The sequence below is a fragment of the Chlorocebus sabaeus genome, chromosome 15 (genome assembly GCF_047675955.1).
Source record: "Chlorocebus sabaeus isolate Y175 chromosome 15, mChlSab1.0.hap1, whole genome shotgun sequence".
Classification (NCBI taxonomy): Eukaryota; Metazoa; Chordata; class Mammalia; order Primates; family Cercopithecidae; genus Chlorocebus; species Chlorocebus sabaeus.
The window spans coordinates 3,064,466-3,088,826 of record NC_132918.1 but is presented as its reverse complement, the minus strand read 5'-3'; the positions used below and the strand labels follow the sequence as shown (position 1 = coordinate 3,088,826).

General features: G+C 41.9%; 1 long non-coding RNA gene across 1 annotated transcript in view; it reads right to left on the bottom strand.

The window, feature by feature from the left end:
- LOC119620698 (uncharacterized) overlaps positions 1 to 21,716 on the bottom strand; it is a 40,842-nt gene extending 19,126 nt beyond the window's left edge. Inside the window, exons 1-3 of the long non-coding RNA XR_005237243.2 lie at positions 21,153 to 21,716; positions 20,158 to 20,336; positions 4,010 to 4,248 (exon numbers count right to left, since the gene is read on the bottom strand). This is a non-coding gene — a long non-coding RNA (uncharacterized lncRNA). The remainder of the gene's footprint in view (positions 1 to 4,009; positions 4,249 to 20,157; positions 20,337 to 21,152) is intronic.
- Between the last annotated feature and the right edge of the window lie 2,645 nt (positions 21,717 to 24,361).

The following is a 24,361-nucleotide window of genomic DNA, read 5'->3' as shown; positions in this document are numbered from 1 at the left end:
TGGGATTATAGATGTGCACCATCACATCTGGCTAATTTTTGTATTTTTAGTAGAGGCAGGGTTTCACCATGTTGCCCAGGCTGGTCTTGAACTCCTGACCTCAGGGATCCACCCACCTCAGCCTGCCAAAGTGCTGGGATTACAAGTGTGTGCCACCGCGCCTGGCCTAGTGTCATAATTTTATATAAAACAATAAATACTAATACTTTATTAATATATGACCAATGATTGTAAGATTTTTCTGGCTCGTTTTTCTGCAAACTCATTTATACTTTTAGCAATTTACTTTCCATTAATATCATTGAAGGCAATGTGAGTTGCTCTTGGCAAATGCAAGACTGGAAGTTGATAATTGATTCTTTTTAATTTTGAGAAGGGTCTGATGATGCAACTGGTACTGAGCTATTAAGAGTTTCTACAGACTATGGCAACAGACAAATTCATCAGATAAATTTCTGGTAAATTACTTTGAAATACATAAATTTTAGTATATCTAGAGCTGGTGACTCTCATGAAACAATTTTTCTAAAATGATTTCACTCTTCATATAAATCAGTTTCATATAGTCTGAATTTAATTTTAAAGTAATTTTATACAATGGCATTTAAAATTTTCATCTAATATTTTCTGTAACTTGTGAAAGTCCTACAAGAAACCAAAAGTGGTTTCATGGCTTTATATAACACAGAACACCTGCTTATGCATTCTGTCACCATATCTTCAATTACAAAGGAAATGAGTTATAAAATTGTCCTCATTATATTAAAAATTGGTTCACCTAACACTTTGTATGAAAATTATGTTCCTTTCCATTGAATGCAATAATCTTTAAATTTAATTTCTCTTCCAAGGCTGTGGATATTTTCTTTGCACTGTTGCAGCAGTTTTCAAAACCAGAGTCTAATCTCATTAAATAACTCCTGGCCGGGTGCAGTGGCTCACACCTGTAATCCCAACACTTTGGGAGGGCGAGGTCAAGAGATTGAGACCAGCCTGGCTAACACGATGAAACCCCGTCTCTACTAAAAGTACAAAAATTATCTGAGTGTGGCGGCACGTGCCTGTAGTCCCAGCTACTCGGGAGGCTGAGGCAGAAGAACTGCTTGAACCCAGGAGGCAGAGGTTGCAGCGAGCCCTTGAACCCAGGAGGCAGGGTTGCGGTGAGCCGAGATTGTGCCACTGCACTCCAGCCTGGAGTGAGACTCCGTCTCAAAAAAAAAAAAAAAAAAAAAAAAAAAAAAAACTCCTTGTGATGCTTTATTGCAATATATATGGTTTTATTAATTTACAGACAAAGTTTACTGTCTGAGCTTTGGCATCAACTGGCTTGGCATTCAGGCCACATTAATATTTGTGCTGATGGTGCAGGGATGGTGCTAGGGTTTGAATATTTGTGTCCCCTTCAAAATGTATGGTATTTGGAGGTGGGGCCTTTAACCACCCCCAATGCAATGGTATTTGGAGGTGGGGCCTTTAGGAAGTGATTAAGGCATGAGGGCAGATCTCTTGTGAGTGGAATTATCAACATTATAAAAGAGGTTCCAGCGAGCTGTTCCGCCCTTTAGCTCTTCCTCTCTTTCTCCCCATAAGGACACAGTGTTCTTCCCTTTTGCCCTTTTAACCCCCCTGCAATATGTGAGAACAAAGCAAGAAGGCCCTCACTAGACACCAAATGCTAGCCTCTTTATCTTGAACATCCCAGTCTCTGGAACTGTAACAAATAAATTTCTGTTCTTCATAATTTACCCAGTTTCACCTATTTTGCTGGAACAGCACTACTGAACTAAGACAGAAGGGTTCTGGGGACAGGTAGGCAATGTGGCTGCCACCAGTGGTCCTGGCACCACTCTCGTGCAGAGTCCCCCCTCTCTCTCAGGGCTGTGGCTGTGTGGGCCACCACTGCTGCTCTGCTACTGCTGGACTGTCATCATTTTCCATCTCGGCCTGGGTCCTGCTGCGGGCTGCCAGGCCAACCACTTGGTATGCATGTGCCCCTGCCCACTGTGGTGGGGGACTCAGCCTATGTCACTGCCATCGGGCGTCTCCTCTGCCCCCACACACTGTCCTATCTGACTTCATTAACAAAACACAAGAGTCAGATAAAAATGATAAGATAAGCAAATTCACAGGAGCAACGGCAGAGTGTTAAAACAAGCACAGGGCCCCTTGTGAGGGTGGGCCTAAGTGATGGCACAGGCTACATTCCCATGAAGCCACTCCTGCTTGTGGGACAGGGTCAGGCATGTGATGGGGACCCCATACTGGACTTAACACGTCTGGGCATGCCTAACTGAGTAGTAGGGTAAATCCTCTACATCAATTTTCTGTTTTTCCCATACAAAAAAGCACAAAGAAGTGTGTGCTTCACAAGGGACTGGGTTGGGAGAATAAGAAGTGCCATTCCTGGACCCTGGCCCAGTCCTGAGGATGGGCATCTGACTGAACCCTTTGCAGAGTGAGGTTGCAAGCAGAAGCTGAAGGAGCCGTTTCTCTCAAGGGCCCTGTGAATGTGGAGAAGCCTACAGGGATGCTTGGGGCTCAGGTGACTGCATGGCACAGAGTCTCCCACAGCTCTGAAGAGCAGTAAGCCAGGTACTGGACCACTAAGCACTCCGGAAAGACCCAGTTGGCCTGGTCCCTCAGGGCAGCAGCTCTGGGAGGCACAACCACAGCTTTTCACTGTGGAGATCAGCAGCAGCAGGTACGGCAGCATCCTGATCTCACAGGCCTTCCTGCCTTGCACGGAGGAGCCAGGCAGGAGAGGAGCAAGACCTGTAGAAGCCCAAGGGATAGAAGACTACTCGTGAGCTGGTGTGAGTCGTGCTCAGCAAAGGGGGAAGAACAGGTAAAATGGGGTTAGAATCATTTCTGGGACTCTGTTTGTAACCAAGGGTCCTAGGGAAGACTGGTTACAGATGTGATCTTGGTGTTGAGCACTAAAGGCCCAAGATGGACCGGCTCTATGAAGGTCGGCTGTGTGAGTAAGTAGTGAGGAGATACCTTTTAACCTCGTGGGAAGAGGAGAAGAGACATTCTAACCATAAAAGCTGCCCAGCGAAGGCACGGGCTGCTTTGAACCAGTTCCAACGCAGATTCTGGGACTCTGGGTTATGAATCGTGGGGAGAAGATGTAGGAAGAGGGTGGGAGTAAGGAGAGGGAATGTTTTTCAAAGTGCTGCTGGAGGGACTACTTGCATTGGCAACATTTTGACCGGAGGGTGTTGAAACGCAGACTCCTAGTCTCCGCAGAAATTCTAACTCGGTGAGTCTGAATATGACCTGGGAATCTGCATCTTTGACACACACCCCTGACATTTCTAACGTGCACTAAAGTTTGAGAACCACTCGAAGGTCTTTGCAGCTGTAAGACTTGATGCTTCTATATCTCAGCACTTTTCTTTGTCACATGCCCCTAGCATTTCTATGTACATGAAAGTTTGAGAACCGCTATACTAAGATCTTCGCAGCTATAAGACTTGATGCCTCTGCGTCTCAGCACTGTTCTCCTTGCCCTTACAATAACGATGGCAGACAGAATCGCCGAGTCTATGACCCACTCAGGTCCCCCAAGCCTCCATATGAGATACTACAAAAATGAGCAGGAGACAGAGGGAGTCTCCTACTAATATTTTTTAGCATAAATTAAATTTTATTTTCACGAAATCCTTCAGCAGTTTTTCAGAATCTGACTCTGCAATCCAAACAACCCAGCCACTAAAAGGCACAAGCACTGAAAAAGACTATCTTCTTGACAAAATTTTAGTTGGGTTCCTCTGAGCCTTCTTCTCAACTGGGCTCAACCTTCTGTGTGCTTCTTTCCTGAGTCCCTCCTACCGCTGATACACCTATTGGAATAGTCTTGCATACAGTCTTCTTTGCAGGACTGTATTCAAGTCTGAACAAGCATCAGAATAAATTTTTTCTTTAACAGGTATGGTGTCACGACTCAGACAGGATCAGAGTCATCATTGGATCCCTGGGCCTCTCACCCAGGACCCCAGATGCCCACCTTTGAAGCTTTCATCTTCACTCCTGACTGACTGATTGGGGCTCCACGGGTGAGCCCGACTCCTGATCCAATCCAGGGCTCCAGATGACAGTCTGTTGAAGAATGGGCAGCACGGATTATGATCCTTGAGATTCTGAGTATACTCTCAAAGCTGGGTTAGTGTTCTAGGCTTCTCTGCTTGTAAGAACTGGGCTATAATCCCAGGCAAACAAAAGGCTGGGTTGGAAACTCAGGTTTTTCTGTAAGAAAGAGGCTGAGTTAGATTCCCAGGCTTTTCTGTTTTAAGACATAGAGCTGGGATTAGAGTGCCAGGCTCCATTGCTTATGAGGTATCATGAGTTATGAACATGGGAGCTTCTCAGTTGACCGAACCTCACCCCAACCTGCTTCCGAAACCCCTACTGACTATGTGCTCCCCCGTTTAGGCACTAACTCTGTCTGCTTCCCTTCTCGTTGATATGATTTTACTAAGGACAGTTTGGGACTTCCCTAAAGTGGCATCTCTAAGACCTCTCTCTTCCTTTTGCTTTCATTCCTCCTTCCATTTTTGATATGTCCTCCTTTAAACTCCCACCTCCTCCATATTTTTGTTCAGCCCTGCCAGACTTTTCCCTTCCCACTCCAGGCTCTCAACTACCTACACTCACTGGAGCCCCATTGGAGACTCTATGGGACTCAAGCGCCTCCAAAAGCAACTACATTATCTTAAAAATGTCCCCCATAATATTGGTAAAAAATATTTTTGCTCTCACATTGGTCAGGTAGCAACTTGTTCCATTCACTAAAAACACAATTTGGATAAAAAAATTAAAGTTCTGTAAAGACGAGAGCCAATCTTTCATATAAACCAGTGAGTTCTGTATTACTGTGTTTACCTGACTCATGGCTACAATTTTGGAATGGAAGCTATAAGGTCTCCGTTTGTATCTATCTGTATTTTATATATGAACACATGTATGTTACGTATATGTGATATTTTCCTACCTCCTGATGGCATTACCCAATTAATTTATAAAACCCTATAAAGAAACTCTATTCTGATAGGCTTAGGGACAAATTGCTTATATCAATTAAATATTTATAAAGCTCTCAGAAATATAGGAATTAACCCCCAATTTTTTTTAAAGTTCATGTGACTTTGGGAAGTATTTGTTAGATAAAACTGGTTTAAAATTGTTGATTCAATAAAACAGCTGTCTTCTGAGTTATCACATGTATTAAATTCATGTGAGTAGAATAAAAATTTTATAAATGAACTTTTGGACAATAGTTATATTTTATAATAACTGCCTAAAAATGGTTTCCGAAATCTTTTTGGTAACTTGCAACCTTAAAATTATGCTAAGCAATTGATATTCATTAAATATCTAGAGTATTTCTAAGCCAGATAAACCACTGAAAATTTATTGCTAAGAATAGGTTTAATTTTATATATTTTTGGCTTCTTATTTTTATATGGTATAGAGAGGCTAAATATATTTAGGTCTGTTAATAAATATTCTTTTGCCACATTAAAACAATTGTACTATAAGGAAGTACATACCTATAAAAATTGTGAGATGGTATATTCATAAAATTTGCTGATCTGCTATAGAATGTTGGTACATCATGGACAACTCATAATTGTCTATAACCTAGTTTTTTCTGTTACCAAAAAAATAGGTTACTTATGGGTAAAAATTTTCACCAACATGTGTAAATAAAACTACTAGAACTAATAAAGGTAAAGGGAAATGACTTGCAAGCACAATTTGCAAAGTAGGAAGAAAATGTTTATGGGAAAAATAAAAGTAACTGTCTTAAAGTGAAATGACTGGCTGTTCCAGAATGAGAAAGAGGAAAACATAGAACAAAATGAAATAAATATAAAAAATTGTAAAGGAAATATTGGGTCAGAGCAATTAGGCAAGACAAACAAACAAAGGGCATCCAAATTGGAAAGAAAGAAGTCAAATTAGCCTTGTTCGCAGATGACGTAACCTTAGACCTAGAGAAATTGAAAGACTCCACTAAAACACTGATAAAACTAATAAACAAATTCAGTAAAGTTTCAGGACACAAAATCAACATACAAACTGAATACAGTGGCTCACATCTGTAATTCCAGCACTTTGAGAGGCCAAGGTGGGTGGATTGCTTGAGCCCAGGAGTTTGATACCAGCCTGGGCAATATAGCAAAACCAAGTCTCTACAAAAATATTTAAAAATTAACCATGTGTGGTGGCATGCACCTATAGTCCTGCCTACTTGAGAGGCTGAGTTTGGGAGAGTTGCTTGAGCCCAGGAGATTGAGACTGCAGTGAGCCATGACTGTGCCACTACACTCTAGCCTGGGTGGCAGAACGAGGCCGTGTCTCAAAAACAAACAAACAAACAAAAATGCGAATACAAAAATCAGTAGCATTTATATACCCAATAACGAACAATTTGAAAAAGAACTCAAGAAAGCCACCCCATTTACAGTAGTTACAAAAAATATAAAATATCTAGGAATCCATTTAACCAAATAAGTGAAAAATCTATATAAGGAAAACTGTAAAACTCTGATGAAAGAAATGGAAGAAGACACCAAAAAAAGAAAGATATTTTATATTCATGGATCAGAAAAATTAATATTGTTAGAATGACAATACTCAAAGTAATTTATAGATTCAATGCAATCCCTATCAAAATACCAATGTTATATACCTACTATGTACCCACAAAAATATTTTAAATTTTTAAAAAAAATAAAATAAAACAACATGCTTCACAGAAATAGAAAAAACAATCCTAAAATTTATATGAAACTACAAAAGACTTCAAATAGCCAAAGCAGTTCTGAGCAAAAAGAACAAAGCTGGTGGTGTCACAGAACCTGACATCAAAATTTTTACTACAAAGCCACAGTAACCAAAACAGCATGGTACTGGCATAAAAACAGACACGCAGACCAATGGAACAGAATAGAGAACCCTGATATAAATCCACACATTTAAAACCAAGTCATGTTTGACAAAGGCAGCAAGAACCTACAATAGGGAAACGACAGTCTTTTCAACAAATGGTACTGGGAAAACTGGATAATTATATGCAGAAACGTGACCATAAACTCCTATCTCTCACCACATGAGCAAATCAAAATGAATTAAAGACTTAAATCTAAGACCTGAAACTATGAAACTGCTAGAAGAAAATACAGGAGAAATGCTCCAGGACATTGGTCAGGGCAGAGATTTCCTGTGTAAGACTTCAAAAGCAAAGGGAACTAAAACAAAAATAGGCAACTGCGATTCTATCAAGCTAATAAGCTTCTGCACAACAAAGGAAACAATCAACAAAGCGAAAGGAACACACAAAATGGGAGAAAATATTTGCGAACTATCCATCTGCAAGGGATTAGTAACCAGAATATATAAGGAGCTCAAACAACTCAATAGCGAAAAACAAAATGTCTGATTAAAGAATGGGCAAAAGATCTGAACAAACCTTTTTTTTTTTTTTTTTTTGGGTGAGACAGAGTTGTGCTCTGTTGCCCAAGCTAGAGTGCAGTGGTGTGATCTTTGCTTCGCAGTGAACGGACATTTTTCAAAAGAAGATATACAAGTAGCCAACAGCTATATGAAAATAAATGCTCAATTCAACATCACTAATCATCAGAGAAATGCTAATAAAAATAACAATGAGATATCATCTCACTCCACTCAAAATGGCTTGTATCAAAAAGACAGGCAATTAACAGATGCCAGTGAGGATATTATGAGGAGATGCTCATAATTCCATGGAAAATGGTAACCCTCATACGTTGTTAGTAGGAATACAAATTCCTAGTATAACCACAATGGAGAACAGTATAAAGGCTCCTAAATAAAACTAAAAATAGAATTACTATATGATCCAGCCATCCCACTATCGAGTATATGACCAAAAACAAGGGAATCAGTATGTCCAAGAGATATATGTGTACTCTCATGTTTATGGCAGCACTATTCACAATAGCCAGAATATGTAATCAGTCACAGTGTCCATCAGTGGATGAATGGACAAAGAAAATGTGGTATATATACACAGTGAAATATTATTCAACCATAAAAAAGAATAAGATCCTGTCATTTGCAGCAACACAGATGGAACTATAAGCCATTATGTTAGGTGAAATAAGCCAAGCACAGAAAGATAAATATTTCATGTTCTCATTCATATGTAGGAGCTGAAAACATGTATTTCATGAAGATAGAGAGTAGACCAGTGGTTATCAGAGGCTGGGAAGGGGAGGGTGAAAGAGGAGGTGAAAGGCAAAAAAATTATATATTATATATATTTAAAAACATATATATAAACGTACTTATTACCACTGAACTATACATTTAAGATGGTAAATATAGCAAGTTATATATGTATATTTTACCTCAATAAAAGTAAATTTTAGAAAGGGATATTGGAAAAGAAATCTTATCTTGTGCAATCAAAACTGGGTAAGAGCAAATAGATTTATAAAGTTTTTAAAAAATGGACCTCAGTAAAAGAGCTAAGCCTTTTTTTTTTTTTTTTAACAATTGTCTTTCTACGTATATTTACTTTTGAATTCTTTTACTATCGCTTTGGTTAAATTGGTAACTAAGTATTGTTTCACAGTGGCCTAGAGTTCTGCTTAGTTAACTATTCAAACCTCTTGATATTTTTGACAATTTGGCCTTCCCAAAATAAAATCCTAAATGGAATCTTGATCTCGAACTGACCTTGAGATTTCTCAGGGGGCCCCTGCAAAATCTCAAAGAATTTGTTCTTTCACTTTCTAAAAACAGAAAAGTTAAAAAATAATTAGGTTTATTTGGTATATTGAATTGCATGAAAAGCATTGTTACATAAAGAGATGCTTAACCTTCCCTGTGTTATATTTGTGAGGGTCAATGTTATCAATATAAATAGTTCAGAAATTGTATGAAGTTCATAGAAATCTGTCATTGTCCTTGCTGTTCATAATATGTACTGGAAAATTGTTATCCATCATAATTCCATCATTTTAATATTTAAAATGTTGCATGCCACAGAGACAACTGAATTTCCTTGTCATTTGCATATTTTTATTATGAACTCTCATCAGATCTTTAGCCATGGTCATTTTAAGCCTTTTGCCATTCACAGATAATTTTTGTTTTACTCTGATTCTTCTCTGAAAGCATTTGCAACCAGCTACAGGCCAGCATGCTTCATTTTCAGCAATAAGGAATTGTCTCAGAGACCCATGGAAAGGACTATGTCAAGTACTCTGGGCTACAGGATTCTGATAGCATTGCTCACATAACTTTAAGACCATAGCACTGGACTAAGTAAGAACTTCCAGAACTCTAGTGGAGAAGCTTATGGGTTCATAAAACTGCTAATCTAAGTGCTATGGACTGACGTTTGTATCATATCCAAAGTTCATACGTTGAAGTCCTAATCCCCAGCGTGGCTGTATTTGGAGATGGGGCCTCTAAGAAAGTAATTCAGGTTAAATGAGTCATAGGATGGGGCCCTGATCAAGTAAGATTAGTGTTCTTATAAAAAAGAAACACTAGAGAATTCATGCTCGTCGCTCTCTCTCTCTCCACATTTACACAAAGAAGAGGTCATGTGAGCACACAGTGAGAAGGTGGCCATCTGCAGCCCAAGGGGAGAGCCCTCATCAGATGCCAATCATGTTGGCACCGTGATCTTGGATTTTCAGTCTCCAAACTGTGAGAAGTTTCCCTTGCTTATACTGCCCAGTCTGTGGCGTGTTGTCACGGCAGCCTGAGCAGACCAATACAACTAAGATCAAGCAGAACAAGAATTAATTACATGAAACAGAACAAACTGAAGAAGAATAGTTATGGCTTTTGTTTGAAATACTGTTGCTGGATTTAAGGAAGCCCTTTCTCTTTCCTCTGAAGCTGTCCGTAACTCATTAACAGAGTATGCTTTTGTAAAAAGAACGAAATATTTACCTTTTATTCCTGCCTAGACTTTCCAGAATTTGGAAAGTCATATTGAGTATTCTTATTTTCATGGTAATATAATTATTTGCAGAGATGCAGTCAGAGTCTGCTCTCCTTGAACAGTTCAGAGGCTCCTCAGAAAACTCAAAATAGAGCTACTATATGATCCAGCAATCCTACTGCTGGGTATATACCCAAAAGAAAGGAAATCAGTCTATCAAAGAGATACCTGCACCCCCGTGTTTGTTGCAGCACTATTCACAATAGCCAAAATTTAGAAGCAACCTAAGTATCCATTAACAGATGATTGGATAAAGGATCTGTGGTACATATACACAATGGAGTATTATTTATCCATTAAAAAGAATGAGACCCTGTCATTTGCAACAACATAGATGGAACTAGAGCTCATTATCATAAGTGAAATATGCCAGGCACGGAAAGACAAACGTCACATGTTCTTACTTATTTGTGGAATCTGAAAATCAAAACAGGCTAGGCACAGTGGCTCACGCCTGTAATCCCAGCACTTTGGGAGGCTGATGCGGGCAGATCAGTTGAGGTCAGGAGTTCAAGACCAGCCTGACCAACATGGTGAAATCCCGTCTCTACTAAAACACAAAAATTAGCCAGGCATGGTGGTGGGCATCTGTAATCTCAGCTACTTAGGAGGCTGAGGCAGGAGAATCACTTCTACCCAGGAGGCAGAGGTTGCGGTTAGCCAAGATCATGCCACTAAACTCCAACCTGAGCAACAGAGTGAGACTCCCTCTCAAAATAAATAAATAAATACATAAATAAATAATAAAAACAATTGAACACATGAAGATAGTACAAGGATGGTTATCAGAGGCTGGGAAGGGTAGCAGGAGAATGATGGGGGGAGGTGGGGATAGTTAATGGGTGAAAAAAAAAGAATGAATGAATGAATACCTAGTATTTGATAGCACAACAGGGTGACTATAGGCAATAATAATTTGATTGTACACTTAAAAATAACTAAAAGAGCATAACTGGATTGTCTGCGACACAAAGGATAAATGCTTGAGAGGATGGATACTCCATTTTATATGATGTGATCATTATGCATTTCATGCCTGTATCAAAACATCTCATGTACCCCCATAAATATAGATATATATACACAGAGTATGGACCCATGAAATAAAAATAAAAAGAATATGTCCTCTTTATAAGATGTAATTGGACATATTGGTTATATAACAAAGGCTTTGACTATAATGTTATATTTGAAAATGATACATAGATTCAGATATGACCAGACAGTTTTAAGAAATCAAGGCTGACTATATAGAGCCTACAAAAACCCTCTTAGGAAAACCTGACTTGGGCCGGGCACAGTGGCTCATGCCTATAATCCCAGCACCTTGGGAGGCCAAGGCAGGCAGATAACCTGAGGTCAGAAGTTTGAGACCATGCTGACCAATATGATGAAACCCTGTCTCTACCAAAAATACAAAATTAGTTGGGCGTGGTGGTGCATGGCTCTAATTCCCAGCTACTTGGGAGGCTGAGGCAGGAGAATTGCTTGAACCTGGGAGGTGGAGGTTGCAGTGAGCCGAGATCGTGCCATTGCACTCCAGCCTGGGCAACAAGAGCAAAACTCCATCTCGAAAGAAAGAAAAGAAAAGAAAAGAGGAAAAGAAAAGAAAGAGAGAAAGAAAGGAGGGAAGGAGGGAGGGAGGGAGGGAGGGAGGAAGGAAGGAAGGAAGGAAGGAAGGAAGGAAGGAAGGAAGGAAGGAAGGAAGGAAGGAAGGAAGGAAGGGAGACTTGTCTTGGTACCTGGCTTACAGTGTTTGCAGCCATAGAGGTGAGCAAGGAAGGCCACTTCCCAGCAGACCCGGGAAATTTTGGTGACCTCAAGAAGAGGAATTAACCCAAATCTATAGGTATTGCCAGTAAAATCTGGTGGGGAGTTCCTGGCTTGGCTGTCTGGTCTTCAGAAGCATTTTAAAAGTCTTACCTGAGATTCATCATAGAGATGTCCAACAAAGAAAACTTCAAAAGGTCTATGTGATCAGTTACCATTCTTATTGCACTTATCTAAATAATCAGGCCAAATCTAATAAGATTTGACTTACTTCTCAAGCAAGAATAATCTTAGTTTGGTTATCTTTAATCAGAAATGGGGCTGATCATAGAGACCGTTTTGCGTTTCAGTGAAAAAATAGCACAATCTTGTGGGTTATCAGATTCTGGTCCTGTTTATTGCCTTGAAGGTTTTGTTATCCACCTGTAACTGGATTCTGCTGTCAGGTATGTTTTACACTCTTTCATCCACATCTTTCACCATCTACACTGAGAAATAACCATGACTGTGACCCTCATGTCTATGCCATCACCAAAGACATTCACACTGCAAACAAGGAAACCCGTCAGCTTGCCAGTGCTGTCCTCGCTCCACCATCTAAAGATGTCTCGAGTCCAACATGTAGCAATCTTGGCTGCCCTCTGGGCTCAGAAACTAGGTTTATTGTCTGCTCCAACCACTCATCTTTGTACTGCTTTTTATTTTCATAGAAATTTCACTCTCTAGATATTCTCTCCTATCAAATCTCTACACATGCTTCAGATAGTCCTTAATGAATAAAGGCAACTAAACAAGGAACAGACTTATATTGTTCAGAGGAAAGAAAGATGTCCTTTCCTTGCACAAGAGGAAGGATGGACAAAAACTCTCAAGACTCTCTCCTTATTCAGACCTCAGTGAAGTGCCTCTGAGCCCTCTTCTCAACTAGGCCTCAACCTTGGGCCTCAGTTTCTGCAAGAATCATGGTAAAGTGGTTTAGCGACCATCCCCCATGCTTTTTTCTGGACCCAACAAGTCAGGCTGGAGGGGCACCCTTTGCCACTGGCCTCTGGAGATGCCAGGGCAGCAGGTCATTGGAATGAAAGGTAGCCCAGCTCATTAAAACCTGAGTTTCCCTTGAGATTCCATCCCCTGCAGGAGGACCCAGAATAGGGCAGATAAAATCAGATTAACGCAGATCACAGGGCTGTGCCTGCTTTGTGGAATTAAATATTTTCTCCAGATCTGTTGCTCTCATTTGTGGGGTGAGGAGGAAAAGCTGTGGGGAGCCCTGGGACTCCTCTTTTCCCAGACTTTGTACTAACCGGTTGTATGACCTACAGGCAGGCCCTTTAGGCACAGAGGTTTGGGACATATGATCTCTTAGATTCCTCCAAATCGTTCTTCCTGGGGCTTTGTCTCCCCACTTCTGCCCTCCTCGCCAGCCTCATCAAAAGTTTGTACCATTTGTTGTTGCTCAGACTCATTCCCAGTGGCTCTCTCCCCTAGTGCTCCAGCTGGGCTCTTGCACGGTGTGAAACCTTTTATAAGGTGCAAAGTTTCTGTAGTCAACCAGTTGGCAGGAGGGAGGCAGTTACTACATTTGTTTCCTCCTTCTCCTGCATTTTGCTCAAAAAGCCTCTTTTAATTTTTTTTCTTCCCAGTTTTTCAGATTTTACTTAAAATTTGTTTGATTGTCGCCAGGCACGGTGGCTCACGCCTGTAATCCCAGCACTTTGGGAGGCCGAGGCGGGTGGATCACTTCAGGTCAGGAATTTGAGACTAGCCTGGCCAACATGGTGAAACCCCGTCTCTACTAAAAATCCAAAAATTAGTTGGGGCACGGTGGTGGGGGCCTGTAGTCCTAGCTACTTGGGTGGCTGAGGCAGGAGAATCGCTTGAACCTGGGAGGCCAAGATTGCACCACTGCACTCCAACCTGGGTGACAGAGTGAGAGTCCGTCTCAAAAAAAAAAAAAAATTGTTGGATTGCTTTTCCCTGGAATGGCTCTGATTACTTCCCTCTTTGGTGTGTGAGGAGGCACCTCTTCCGCAACATCTCCAAGGTGCCTGGCTCCTTCCCCTCTCTCTCCCCACTCCTTCCTCCCTGCCAGGCTCGACTCACATTCATAACCTCCCTTCCGTCTGTGGCTACCTTGTGAAGCGGGTATGAAGAGCCATATGTCAGCTATGGACATACTGAAGGAGACTCGGTGTGGCCGGCACATGCCCAGGATTCTGTTGCCTATGATGGGATGTGGGTTATGGTGGGGTCTGTTTCTAAAGCCTGTGCCCTGAAGCCTTGAGGCACCCCCTGTGGAGGAAGCACTAGAAGGCTGGTTCCCTGAAGGCTGGAACCTTTGTCTGATTAATTCAGTGCCCAGTCCCCAGCACCTAGGGAGATGCCTGGCATGTGCTAAACACTCAGTAAATATTTGCTGAATGAATGAGTGATAACCGAAGGTCAAGGTCAGGGGTTCTCAGTCCAGGATGCACATTGGAATTCGTTGGGGAGCTCTAAAAAACTGTGAATGCCTAGGCCTTTTGCCTGGAGATTCTGATTTAATTGATCTGGGTTGAGACCCAGGAATCAATCGTTTTTTAAAGTTTCCCAGGTGATTCCAATGCACACCCCAGAGCAGTATTTTTCAACCATAGGCATGAACCAATGAGACAAATTGTTACCACCCACCCAGGACCCTCCCCTCCCCAGTTCCTTTCCTTCTTACCTACAGCCTTAAGCAGTTCTCTCCCAAGAGTGTCCTGAGGCTGCATGGCAGTGGGGCCCTGGGCCTGGTCCCCCAAACCATTTGTTCTTCCTAAGTCTCTGGGCCTGTGATGGGAGGAGCTGTCCTCCCCTTTCTTCCCATCCTTCACTCCTGTTATCCACAGAAGAGATTTTGAATTGGAAGCTTTCTAAGCCATAGCATAATTTTAACTGGGAAATATGCAGGAACTGGATTACAGCCTTGGTTACTAGTGAAGAAGGCAAATTGGAAGCTTCCTAGGCTGTAGCATACTTTTAACTAGGAAATACATAGGAACTGGATTTATAGCCTTGGTTACTAATGAAGAAGGCAAATTCTAAAAGGCATTAAAGTCATTCAATCCCAAGCTATGAAGAAACTGATTAAGAACTGGCTGTGTTCTAGGCACTGTATATGCCTAAAAATGTCCAGAGCTTGCCTTGAGGTTTTGTGAGATATTTTAGAAGTTTGTCTGAGGACATTCCAGGGAAATAGTCTGACCTTGATGTCAGAAGACAAATCACACCAGGACTTACAATGAGGCATTGCCCTTCTGTTTAGAGAAGACTAAAGGGTGATTTTTATTTTTTTTATTTTTTATTTTTTATTTTTTATTTTTTTGAGACGGAGTCTGGCTCTGTGGCCCAGGCTGGAGTGCAGTGACCAGATCTCAGCTCACTGCAAGCTCCGCCTTCCGGGTTTACGCCATTCTCCTGCCTCAGCCTCCAGAGTAGCTGGGACTACAGGCACCCACCACCTCGCCCGGCTAGTTTTTTTTTGTACTTTTTAGTAGAGACGGGGTTTCACCGTGTTAGCCAGGATGGTCTCGATCTCCTGACCTCGTGATCCGCCCGTCTCGGCCTCCCAAAGTGCTGGGATTACAGGCTTGAGCCACCGCGCCCGGCCGGCAAGGGTGATTTTTAATTCAAAGATTTTCCCATGCCACATAAGACAGCACTTTATTACCCACCATGCTGAACTGATTCCTAATTGTCCCCACGTCTGCATCTTGTGTCTGCAGTTTTAAAGCCTTTGAGGGTAAGGTTGTTAAAGTCTATCCAGGCATAGCTTTTGGTTCAGAGAAACTGAAGATTTACCTTAAAAATAAGTTGGCAAGTTTCTGTAGGTGGCAAGGCGATTTCTAGAAGAAAGGAACCGAGACTCTACTTCCCTTCTTTTGGGAGGTTCAATGTTTCAGAATTCATATAATGGGTTTCAGTTTTAAAAAGCTGATTGACTACAGTTGTTCATTTCTCTGCCCTACCAAAACCTTGCCAAGATGATCGTAAAGAATAAAAATGGGCACAAGGACAAGGAGAACAGGAGGGCAACAGCAGACAAGACATTTAGATGAGTTTTTGGAGGACAAATAGCAAATGAAGAAGTGGTTGCTGACTCAGCGGACAGGAGCAAAGTATAACTTAAGGGTCTGTCATAAAAAAATTGGCATGTCCTCAGACATAATACCACACATCTACATCCATCTTATCTTTTACAAACTTGACAAAAACAAGAAATGGAGAAAGGATTCCCTATTTAATAAATGGTGCTGGGAAAATTGGCTAGCCATAAGTAGAAAGCTGAAACTGGATCCTTTCCTTACTCCTTATATGAAAATTAATTCAAGATGGATTAGAGACTTAAATGTTAGACCTAAAACCATAAAAGCCCTAGAAGAAAACCTAGGTAATACCATTCAGGACATAGGCATGGGCAAGGACTTCATGTCTAAAACACCAAAAGAAATGGCAACAAAAGCCAAAAAAGACAAATGGGATCTAATTAAACTAAAAAGCTTCTGCACAGCAAAAGAAACCACCATCAGAGTGAACAGGCAACCTACAGAATGGGAGAAAATTTTTGCAATCTACTCATCTGACAAAGGGCTAATATCCAGAACCTACAAAGGAACTCAAACAAATTTATGAGAAAAAAACAAACAATCCCATCAAAAAGTGGGCAAAGCATATGAACAGATGTTTCTCAAAAGAAGACATGCATACAGCCAACAAATACATGAAAAAATGACCGTCATCACTGGCCATCAGAGAAATGCAAATCAAAACCACAATGAGATACCATCTCACACCAGTTAGAATAGCAATCATTAAAAAGTCAGGAAACAACAGGTGCTGGAGAGGATGTGGAGAAATAGGAACACTTTTACACTGTTGGTGGGATTGTAAACTAGTTCAACCATTATGGAAAACAGTATGGCGACTCCTCAAGGATCTAGAACTAGAAATACCATATGACCCAGCCATCGCATTACTGGGTATATACCCAAAGGATTATAAATCATGCTGCTGTAAAGACACATGCACACGTATGTTTATTGTGGCACTATTCACAGTATCAAGGACTTGAAATCAACTCAAATGTCCATCAGTGACAGATTGGATTAAGAAAATGTGGCACATATACACCATGGAATACTATGCAGCCATAAAAAAGGATGAGTTTGTGTCCTTTGTAGGAACATGGATGCAGTTGGAAACCATCATTCTCAGCAAACTTTCACAAGAACAGAAAACCAAACACTGTATGTTCTCACTCATAGGTGAGAATTGAACAATGAAATCACTTGGAAATGGGAAGGGGAACATCACACACTGGGGCCTATTGTGGGGAATGGGGAGGGTGGAGGGTTGGCAATAGGAGTTATAACTGATGTAAATGATGAGTTGATGGGTGCTGACGAGTTGATGGGTGCAGCACACCAACATGGCACATGTATACATATGTAACAAACCTGTACATTGTTCACATGTACCCTAGAACTTAAAGTATAAAAAAAATTAATAGTAAAAAAAAAATTGGCATGAAGAGGAACCCAGAGAAATCCTGAGAGGCTTGGGATTTGGAGGCTCTGCTGAGAAAAGGGATGAGGCGTTGGTCTGAAAACAAGAGTCACTGGTTGAAGGTCTGCATAGAGTGTGTTGGGATCCTAGGTCCCCTCTTCATCCCACAAAGCCAGGAAGCTGATATTTGAGTTTGTCCCTGTGAAAATGATGGCTCAGGGTTTGAAAACCCTAAAGAAAAGTCAATCAGCTGACAGCTCTATACACACACTGAAGATCTTCCTACAAGACTTTTAGTGCCTCACTCTTAAAATGAATAGATAGCCAAGGATACAACATACGAGGAAAGCTTCCAACATAGGAGAGACAAAATATCCAGAAAAGAAAAAGGAATATGGGGGAAACAGACAATATAGGGAACATTAGAAATGATATTGTGGCCGGGCATGGTGGCTCATGCCTGTAATCTCAGCACTTTGGGAGGCCGAGGTGGGCGGATCACAAGGTCAGGAGTTCAAGACCAGCCTGGCCAATATGGTGAAACGCTGTCTCTACTAAAAATACAAAAAAATTAGCCGGGTGTGGTGGCACGCGCCTGTAGTCCCAGCTACTAGGGAGGCTGAGGCAGGAGAATCACTTGAACCTGGAAGGCAGAGGTTGAGGTTGCAGTTAGTTGAGATCATGCCACTGTAGTCCAGCCTGGGCAACAGAGTGAGACGCTGTCTCAAGAAAGAAAAAAAGGAAAAAAAGAAATTATATTGCATCATAAAACAAGAACATGATGCTATGACAAAGAACTTTAAACCAGAAACAGTCTCTGGGGAAAAAATACATCAAATTGATGTGGTTAAGCCTACAGAAAATTCAGTAGATTGGAATAAGTTAGGGATGATGGAGCATTTGGGGGGAAAATAACACTGCAGAAAAGCATGCAAATGTGAAACATAAATTATAAGCCCTGGAAAAACTAAGGGCCATATAAGAATTAAAGCATAATATAGCCCACCTCTTGATTCAACCATGAAAAATATTTGTATAGCCAGAATGAAATATGGATGTCAATTTAACCAAACATTGTGAAATAACTATGTTTGGAAGATGCAAGAGACAAAATGAGAAGGAGTATTAGTATATGAAAACTAAGTCCTCATCTACCATGGTAGGAGGTTAGTAGAAAATGGCTAAAAATGATAGGTTAAACATTAAAAAAAAAAAAAATAGAAGCAAATACTAGAAGAGCTGGCTAAAAGTTTTGTGGATAGTTGCCCTAGGCAACAGAACTGGAGAATGGGGTGGTGGAAGGCGTGGTAAAGGCCTTGGGGTTTTCAATATGGGCCCTGTAGCGCCATTTGACTTTCAAGTTATGAACATCTGCTACTTGGACTAAAAATTAATTATTGACAAAAAGTACATTGCTAAGGATTGAGACAGGTTGCTTGAAATCAATGAGTAACAATAAAAGATTCCATAGGCTTCCTATGGCACACAGTAAGAACTCAAAAAGTGTCAACAACTATTATTGTCATATAACAATCAGTGGAGAAGCCAACAGACTTTGCAAGATCATTGCCCGTCCATGACTGGCACTTGTCTATAACTGGCAGGGATTTCTCGTGTGTCAGCTGCAATATTTAGATCTGGTTGGAGAGCTGGGCGCTGAGGCTGAAAGTCAAGAGAAACCCCGAACTTGGGGAAAATAACTTTGTGGCGAAGAACCTTAGCCAAGTGATCAAGGTTAGTGACCCCAGTGATATCATGTGGCTATCTTCTGAAAGTTTAAAATTATTCCAATTTAAAAAGTAAAAAGAGGTAATAGGGAAAGAAAAGGTAAAAGCTTTAAACAGACAATTGACAGAAATACAAAGTGGCCAATAAATATATAAAAATATGCCCAGCACCCCCAATAATCAGAGAAATGCAGCACTTAAAAATTATGAGGTATCACTTTAGCCCCACCAGAATGGCAAAAAGTTGAAGAGAATGAAAACAGCTATTAGTTATGGGGATATTGGGGTGAGGTTCCCCCAAATACCGTCTTTCTTTATAAGTAGAAATGTGATAGTGCCCCTTTTAGAGATCAACTTTGCTCTTCCTTTTAAATGAAAAAATCGACATACTCTTCCCTTCATGAGTCCCTCTCCTTGGGATCTATCTGATAGGAGCAAGAGTCCATGGGCGTTTAATGACCATAGATTCAATATTACTCATGGCACCCTGGTTCCAAGTAGCCACCCAAACCCCCAATTAAAATCCAAGCAAAAGGAAAACAAACAAAGAAACAAAAACCAGAAAACCACTGGAGACTAAGCTAATTAAAGGGTTAGATCTGTTTCAGAAGAGTTGAAGAAATTTCTAGAATATATTTCTTCTTATTTCTTCCCTGCTTCCCTGGTTTCTAGACAAGATGGCTCTACACCAGGTGGTTTTCAGGGGTTACCTGAAATGGGAAGGAGTTGGTGCAGATAAAGAGGCACGCAGAAGGGAAGCAGGAAAGTAAGATAGCAAAAGACTGCATGTTTAAAAATATCTCCCTAAATAAAAACAATCTCATTTATGTTAAATATGTGTATGTATAAAACTTATGTACATACAAAATATTGTCAACAAGTGGCTGATGGGATCATCTCGGGGTGAGTGGGATTTTAAATGGTTTTAAATTTTAATTAATTAATTATTTCATAAAATTCAGCTCCTGTAGGAAGGTGAACTTTTAAGTTATTTCCTACACTTTTATACTGTGTAAATTATTCCAAAGAGCAAGTGTTAATTATATAAACTGAAACAGCAATAAAGCTGTTTACACAGTGAGAGGAAAAAAGAACTTACCAAGGATCACTTATCCATGCACCCACCTGGTGATTTCTTTAAAACAAAATTGTAACCAGCCATGTCCTGGAGCAGACACGGTCCTTTATTTTACTATGTGATAAAGGAGGTAGTGTTTCTTTTGTAAATTCAAGCTCTTGCTCTGAGGAGGGTTCCTTGACATTCTGAGAATTGTTAAATACGCATACATGCCTCGTTGCTAAACCTGAAATCATTTAACAGATTTGGTTATTGTCTGCTCCGTTAATTGTGCTATTCTCCCATTGCAGACCAGTAAGCCAGGGCTGAGGGGATCTAAAGCTCCTCCCAGCATCACACAACTGAGACCTCTCCCAGACACATCCCCTGGGAGCTAGTAGACAGCCTGGAATAAAAATTCTGAGCCTTCTCAGTCTCCCAAGCCAATCTTTTCATCTTGCTATAGCGTAAGCTTCCATGCAAAGCCACCCTCTCCCTCCACTGTTCTCTGGAGCAGAGCAGGTCTACAGGGTCAGGTTGCCGGGTTAGGCTCCTCCGTGAATGCCCCTTGATTAGAGAACCACTATTATTCTCCTCCTCATAGTCCATGGAAAATAAATACAGGAAAGTCAGCAAACTCTCAAGAATGATGATGCTGGCTGTTTTCAGGTCCCAGTCATCCCTGCAGCCTGGCCGTGCCTTCTGTAAGCCTGTTTCATCATAAGCTCTCTGCCAGCAAAACTCCTGCAATAGAAAACCATCTGGAGAAGAGCCAGGCAAAGGCCTTGACATCGGTGTTCTGGGCGCTGGGAGTGATCATGCAGAGACCAGAGCAGTGGCAAAACAGGGACCATTTTCTCCAGCCTGCCTATAGCTGCTGCCCTCGGGGCTTGCTCTGATACCCAATTTTTAAAAGCAGGCTCTTAGAATAATAAAACCAGAGAATCCTTGAAAACAGAACCATTGACTCTTAGAATCATAAGCTATTGAGAGAAGAATCATGAAATTCTAGAATCTTGGCATTGGAAGTTACCTCCCAGGTCAATGGGTCCTGTCTCCCCACCTAAGCAACAGGTATTTCTTCTGGGGAAACTGGGTGCAACGACGATGTGGCCACAACACCTTGTAGATATGGGAAGATGTCCAAGGTGGCCACAGTAAGAATCCTTTTATATGTGGTCTCTACCTTGAAACAGTGCATGAGGCAAGAAAATGTCCATGCTTGTCATGACAAAAACTACGACTCCCTGAAAGTCTCTCGTACTCTTGAACTCTCTTAAAACTTTATTCTCCCTTGAAGAAGATTTCAGGAGAAGGAGGAGGCCCTAGAAACTCTTGACAATGCCCTCAGCACTGCTTCCAAGGAGCTCCAGTCTTACAGACAGACCATCCCTGAGAGAAACAAGAGAAAACGGGAAATTCTGACTTCTCTCTACTTCAGAACTATGGACTATTTTAGTTGGCATTTTTGCCCCCTTCCGACTTTTTTTTGGCTTTGCTATCTAAAACAAATAAATAAAAACAGCTGATGCTGTGAACTGTAAAGAATCTGAGCTAATTTCGTCCTCCCCTTTCTCCCATCCATTGCAGACTTCGGCCATGGTGCGTGAGCATTAGAAAACAACTTGTCGCCCACTCAACTCTCTTTCTCATTCTTAAAGGAAAATATTTATATTATGCCACAGAAAGGGTTTCCATGGCAGTGATGACTGTAACACTGTTGCCTTAGCAACCACTTGAGTCCATCTTGAATGATCTGAATCCCCTTCACAGACAAATAAGGAAAATCTGTCAAAAGTACCATTCCACTGGTGGGAAGTCCTGGAAGACAATTTTCTCGCGCCCTCATTCTCCCTCCAGGTCCGTCCCCCCAGCCCCCCAGTACATATCCCCTAACACTCACTAGGGAACTTTCCATATTTGCTGCTCTTTAAAGAGCTTGCCCTTGCCCTTCTCCTAGTGATTAGACCCTAATCCACCATGGAGACACTGCCCGGAGCTCTGCAAAGGGTTAAGGACTGGCGGGCAGAGCCATGCCAAAGACAACAGGAGGCAGAATAAATACACAGATCATCCTTTTTATAGAGCCTTGCTCTTGCCCCTGGAGACTGGGTGCACTTTTTTCTCTGTCAGTCCAGAGCAACTCTGAGGGGAGAGTTTTATGGGAAAGACCAGTCTTCCTTGAGGTGCAGCTCTCAGTCACAACAGGTGGGCAGGTTGCCTCTTGAGCCTCAGTTTCCTCATCTGTAGGATAAAGGGGTTGAGTGGAGGGTCCTTCTGGCTCTTACACTCTAGGAATTTGGGGGAATCAAGAGTGTATCATCTGGCCGAGCGTGGTGGCTCACGCCTGTAATCCCAGCACTTTGGGAGGCTGAGGTGGGTGGATCACTTGAGGTCAGGAATTCCAGACTAGCATGGCCAATATGGTGAAACCCCATCTCTACTAAAAATATAAAAATTAGCAAGGCGTGGTGGTAGGCACCTGTAATCCCAGCTATGTGGGCGGCTAAGGCAGGAGGATGGCTTGAACCCAGGAAGCAGAGGTTGAGAGGTTGCAGTGAGCTGAGATTGAGCCACCACACTCCAGCCTGTGCGACAGAGCGAGACTCTGTCTCAAAAAGAAAAGAAAAGAATGTATCATCTTCCTTCTCCCAAAGTCATCAGATTTCTTGAAGCATGCCTGCAGAGAACTCAGATAGGACATCAGGACAAGTGACATCCTGGAGTGACAGGGAGCACACCAGCATTCACAGGGAGGTGCGTCTTCCCCCATCACACACATGGGCACAGGGGAAAAGCGCCATCCACATCAGCGGCAGCAGCGCCAACAGGATCATAGGCACACACTGCAGACCGGGCCACTCCAACTCAACGTCTTTCACTGGAGAAGGTGCCCCCGCAGGCTGATTAAATCAATAAATGAGCCCTCTCAGGAAAGCAGCGACTTTTCTCCCGGAGGAAATGTTTTCAGTGCAATTCATATCCATCTCTGGAGTTTTCTTTGCCTCTTTCCTTATTGAAAAACAGCTTGAAAAGCTAGAAATGCTGACCTGTTTTCTTTCATTCGTCTTCCTGCTTCTTACTGAAAGGGAGAAAGCTGTTTCGAGAGAGAAGAGAGCAGTTTAAATCATTTTTATAATTTTACTAGCCAGCAAGAAAATCACTTTACTGGTTTTGTATGGAGACTAGGAGAATTGGAACAAAACATGGGTGGAGAGGGGGGAGGAGAAAAGAAAAAGGAGAAGCTGATGCCGCTTTAGGAGGAAGCTGAAATACCTCTTCACCAAACCCCTTCTTGGAAAGTGTAATATCTACAAAAGCCACTTCAGACCTTTTCAGACTTCTGACCTAACTGAGGCAGGATGGCGTGCAGCAGTTAAGAGAAGTGAGCTTTGGAGTCCTACCAAAGTGGGAATGCACTTTGCTCCCACATCCCCTCTTGCCTGCTGGTCACAGTTGATTAGAGCAGGCAGGAGTAGATCCCTGACCTTAAGACAAACTAATCACGGCCTGACCTGATCTAACCCAAAAGGATTGGCTAGGTCAGCTGGTTTTCTTTCCTTAGGAGCCTGAATAGGAAGTCAAGAAAGAATTCAGCCTGGCGCGGTGGCTCACGCCTGTAATCCCAGCACTTTGGAAGGCTGAGGTGGGTGGATCACTTGAGCTCGAGGTTCAAGACCAGCCTGGGCAACATGGTGAAACCCTGTTTCTACAAAAAATACAAAAAAATTGGCTAAGCATGGTGGTGCGTGCCCAAGTCCCAGCTATCTGGGAGGCTGAGGTGAGAGTATTCCTTGAGCATGTGAGGTCGAAGCTGCAGTGAGCCAAGATCGTGCCACTGCACTCCAGCCTGGCTGACAATGTGAAACCCTGTCTAAACAAAACAAAACAAAAATAAAGAGAGGGAATTCCCCAGTCAGTGGAGGACAAGTCAGGTCAATAGTGAAAGAACTGAAAAGGCACAACACTGGTAGTCACGGAATAAGACTCATCTCATCCAGACCATATCGTGTGCTGCATTTGTGTGAATCTGTTACCAATCTTTAGACTTTGGGATATTTTGCATAAAAACCCAGCTCTTTGGTGTCTCTTAAAAAGCCAGAAGCTCTGTAACACAGGGTCAGCATGCCCTGGCTACAGTCAGCTGGAGCTAGGGCCTGCAGCTGCTCGCTTTTCCTGGGCCATATGTTCTCCCATCCACCAGCCTCCACCCTGCCTTGTTACGCTCACACTTAGCTTACCTGCCTGCCACATGTAGGCACTGGTGCATGC